Source organism: Tyto alba, unplaced genomic scaffold, assembly GCF_018691265.1.
Source record: "Tyto alba isolate M040663 unplaced genomic scaffold, T.alba_DEE_v4.0 Super-Scaffold_20000042, whole genome shotgun sequence".
Lineage (NCBI taxonomy): Eukaryota > Metazoa > Chordata > Aves > Strigiformes > Tytonidae > Tyto > Tyto alba.
Genome location: NW_024881293.1, coordinates 15,807,318 through 15,812,303, shown reverse-complemented (window position 1 = coordinate 15,812,303; position 4,986 = coordinate 15,807,318).

Sequence of the window (4,986 nt, the reverse complement as noted above, 5' to 3'; positions counted from 1 at the left end):
ACTTCCGCCCGCCCCGCCCCGCCCCGCCCCGCCGCACGCGCAGGCGCCGGCCCCCCCCCCCCGCCGGGGGGCTCGTGGCGGCGCGCACGTCTCAGCCAGCCCGGGGGCCGCGGGTTCGCGGCCCGGCCCCGCCGAGCGGCACCGCGGGAGGGGCAGGCGGCGGCCGGCAGCCCGCCCTCTGCTGGGCTGAGCCCGCACCGCGGGCCTGGCGTCAGCCGGGGGCGGTGGGTGTGCGGAAGCCAGGTCATCGCGGGTGGGCGAGTGGAGGGACGGGGAGGGAAAGGAAGGGGCGTGCAGGCGAACATGAAAGCAGCTCCCGCGGGGGAAAGGGCCCTGCGCCGGCGGATTCGTGGGTATGTCTTTGGCCACCGCCTCAGCCTTTTCCTCAGTGGGCCAAGACCAGGACTGCCTCCAGTTGGCTTTTGAGTATCTGCGTGCGTGGAGACCCCCACAGCCTTCCCGGGCAACCCGTCCCAGTGCTCAGTCACCCTCCCCGTAAAAAAGTGTTTTCTTGTGTTAAGAGGGAACCTCCTGTGTTTGTGCCCATTGCCTCTCGTCCTGTCATGGCACAATGGAGATGAGCCTCGCTTTATCTTTACACCTTCTCTTCAGGTATTTATATACATCGGTAAGATCCCCCAGCTCTCGGCCTCTCCTCACGGGAGATGCTCCAGTCCCGTGATCGTCTTCACGGCCCTTCCTTGGACTCTCCCGTATGTCCTTGACTCTTTTGCACTGGGGAGCCCAGAACTGGTCGCAGCATGTCAGGTGTGGCCTCCCCAGTGCCGAGCAGAGGGGAAGGATCACCTCATTCGATCTGCTGGAAACATTCTTAATGCAGCCCCCATTACCCTTCTTTGCAGCAAGGGCACATTGCTGGCTCATGTTCAACTTGGTGTCCACCAGGACCTCCAGGTCCTTTTCTGCTAAGCTGCTTTCCAGATGGGTAGCCCCCATCATGTACTGGTGCAAGGAGTTATTCCACCCCAGGTGCAGGAGTTTGCATTTCTTCTTGTTCAACTTCTTGAGGGTCCTGTGGTTGCAGATGAAAGTGACTCATGGCTATGATTTAATAGCAATTTAAGATTTATTAATGGTGTGAGGTGGATCAAAAGGTTGAATTTCAGCAACACTCAATAGATTGAGTTGATAGATTTAGAGATTAGCATAGTGATTCAGTAAAATATGATTAAAATAGCATCTTGATTACGCATTCAAGAATGACAAGATTAATGCTAACTTACTGCAAAGTATTCTGAATCAAAGTGTATATATATATATTTATGTTTATATGTATAAACACAAAACGCGCACACACACACATAAACAGTGAAGAAATATTTGGATATCCAGTGAAACATATAGACATCCACACTCGTGAAAGCAAATGAGCATATTCAAGCACATAGACAGATAAAGAGGTGGGTGGAAGAGGCTAGCCTTAGTTAAAATTTCCCTCTTCTTGAGTTTGGAGCAAATACTCACAATGCATCAGTATTTCTCAACGGGCAATAATTGCGGGGCAAGAAGTCTGACTTCACCCTGGCCTTCCATCAGCTTTGTGGGCAGATGATCTTCAACCTTTGAGAAGTCTGAGCCTGAGAGGCATCCAGCTCAGGGGAGATGCTGGTCAAAGCCTGCTGCGATCCAGGAGAGTTCAAAGGGTCACTAATTATAGGGTCAGAGGTAATTGACTTTTGTCAGGTACTTTTCCATTTCAGCCCAACTTGGATGATGGAATATTCTGGTACTTTCTACCAGTTGTGCAGGCCCAGAACTTGCTAGATTCTAGTAGTTCTGGTATCACATCCTTTGGGCCACAACCCAAATACACATGTACTGTCAGGCTGTCAGGATGTGTTGATTGTTCCTGTTGTTCTTTAAGTGGTAAGAGAGGGGGGCAGAAACCAGGTGGGCTAAAGGGTCACGTTAATGCTCTGGTCTACTGCCTTTCCCAAGCCATTTGAGTTGGCTTGTGGTCTGTTCCCAAGCAACAGGGGAAGTAGGAGACAGGAGTGTTAAGGGAATGCCTTTATGCTATGGTTCCTTATCTTTCACTATTTATCTTGGGTTGGCATGTGAGCCAAGGAGGGGGGAAATTGCACTAAGCACCGAGTGGCCTAAGAGAGGAGGGATTGCACCACCACACCTGTCAGGCCATTCTTCAAGCCTGTTGAAAGATTAAATTAAATTTAGAGATTCAAGGGAGCCTCGAGACATGTCTCAGTGGTGTCTGGTGAAAGGACAAGAGGCAATGGGCACAAATTGAAATATAAGAAGTTCCATTTAAACAAATAAAAGTGTTTTCACTGTGGGGATGATTGAACACTGGAACAGGTTGCCCAAGGAGGTTGTGGAACCCTACATCCTTGGAGATGTTCAAAATCCAACTGGACAAAATCCTGAGCAATCTGTTCTAGTTGACCCTGCTTTGAGCAGAGGCATTTGATTAGATGATCTCCAGTGATACCTCAGCCAAACTACCTGTACCACACAGGAGAGTGCATGGCTGGGAGGGCAGGAGGGTTGGACTTGCTTGCATATGCACCCCAAGTGCACTAATAGGCCTTAGTGGCCCTGGGCACCCTCACTTGGGTGAGGCTACCTCATACCTACCGCACCCTACCTCCCACCAGCTTCGTCACTGTGCTGCTGTCTTATGGTCTGGACTCTTGGCTGGACCTGGCCGTTATCTCTGAGTCTGTGTGTGGAGCCGCGGACGAACGACACGCCGAGACGGGTTCAATGTGGGGGATAGAGCATCAATCTACGTGTGTGTGTTTATTGGTCCAGGGTACATATATTTATACAGACAATGATAATTATTATGCCTACTAGTCACTAGCTGATTGGCTTAACCTCTAAAGGTCGTATTCGCACAGTCCACCTACTTGCAGTTAGCTTACAGCACAAGCTTCTCATAACACTAAGTTTCTCATGCCACTATTTCTAATTCCTGTTTTTGACACACCACGGTACACAAGGCCGAAGCGTCCTTGACATTCCTCCTGTATCAGCAGCTGCGAGCAGCTGCAGGCAAACCCTAGTGAGGCTCAGCATCAGCCCCTAGGACAGGCTCTGATCGTACAGCTGCTCAGTGGGCTCAGGACCCTTGTCTCTGAGCCATTCTCCAACATCTGTGCTGCTTGTCTGTCTAGAGTACTGTGGGACTGGGCCCTGACTGGTGACGCCCTTGTCCCATCAGCCATTTTATTTACCTCAGTTCCTTAGGGAACAGAAGACAAGAAAAAGGGATATAAAGGGGAGAAGAATTAATAGCTTTCGCTTTGCTCAAATACCATGATACTAATGCAACATTTCAATGGGTAATGTAAACTCATTATTGTTTAAGCCTCAGAGACCTCTTCCACATAACCTTTGTTTGGGGTGGATTTCCTGGATGGAAGTATGCGCTTGTGTGCTGTGTGCTGCATGTGAAGTAAGCCTTGTGCAGCTGTGCCAGTTTATGGACATATGCAAAAGATGGCATCAAAGGAAAAGCTTTAGGGAAAGGCCTTGTAAAAATCTGAATTTAGTATTTGGCTCGTGACATAGGCACATGGAGATAAGGAAGTGTAATACATAATGCTAAAAGTAATGTCCCTGACTTTATAAGGTCATGATCCTGAGGAAAAAATAATAGAAAAAAACATCAGGGAAAAGCACTGTGGAAAAAATTCCCTTTATTTTTCAAATATGCAAACTATCTTTATTAACACTGGAACTCATGGCATGAAGAAAAAGCCTTCAGGAATTAACATAGTCAAACTGCCAGAATGCTGTGAACACACTGTACAGCACTGATATCCAGTTATCTCTTTCTTCATTGGGCACAGCAAAAAATGGACATATCAGGGCAATTCTCATGGGCAGATCTGACTCCTGAAACAATGTGCATATATCACATACGTAATGTGACACATAGCCTATCATAAAATTAATTTTGAAGATGTGCCCTAATCCAAGAGCTCCTCATGTATGTATGCGTTGAGATAGCTCTGTTTCATCCCAAATGTTGCCCATCTAATTATTAGGAATAAATCTGTTTGCAAGTAGGAGAAACTTGAAAAGTTTCTGCAAGTAGAAGCAGCAGGACTGCAGTAAGGAAAAGACTGCATAAACTCCCCAATATCTGGTAATTTAAAAAGAGAGTTGACAAAATGATTTAGTACTTTCAGTTATCCAGTTTTGAAGGCTGAGTTAGTACAGGGTCAGTGTTAGGTTTGGAAGGGATACAAACACTTTTGTATTCTTGGCTGAGCTCTTAAAGCCTGCTTTCTTGCCAAGTCAGATGCAGTGGGGATGTGGGTCCCTTGGGGTATGTGCAGGTAAGGCAAAGACAAAATGGAGAATTTTCTCTCTATATTAAGAAGTTCTTATTATGTCACCAGTAGGTAAAACTCAAAATCAGAATGCATTGAGCTCCTTCCTGGTAAACCTTGCATTGGAAGACTCATTAACGGAATGAAGTAAAATAGCCTCTGTTGTTTTAAGGATGGGGTTAGTTGTGTAAATCAAAATGAAGTATGCAGCTTTACAGAGTGAAAGTTTAGTATTGCCTTTCCTTCTTGGGTTAGCAACAAAAAAAATAACTCTGTGCACGTGACTCTTTATATAGAGAGAATGGTGTGTATATATATATATATATATGTATATGCTCAAATTCCTGACAATACTTTACTGTTCAGGTACTGTAAACAGATAATCCCAATCATAAACTGGTTAACAACATGGGTAAACACCAGAGCTAAAAACTATCAGCTGAATTCTGAAATTCCCCATGGGAGACTGGTTTGCAGTATTTGAAAATGAGGCCTCTCTTTGTTTGTGGTCCATTAATCTTGTGTTGAAAGCAGGAAATCACAAATGGCAAGGCTTGGAGTGTGCTACTTTGTGGGAACATCTGAGATCATGTTGATGCAATGTGGTATGGAGAGCCCCTTTTGTGATATGTTTACATGTCTGCTAACAGCAACTGAAAACATG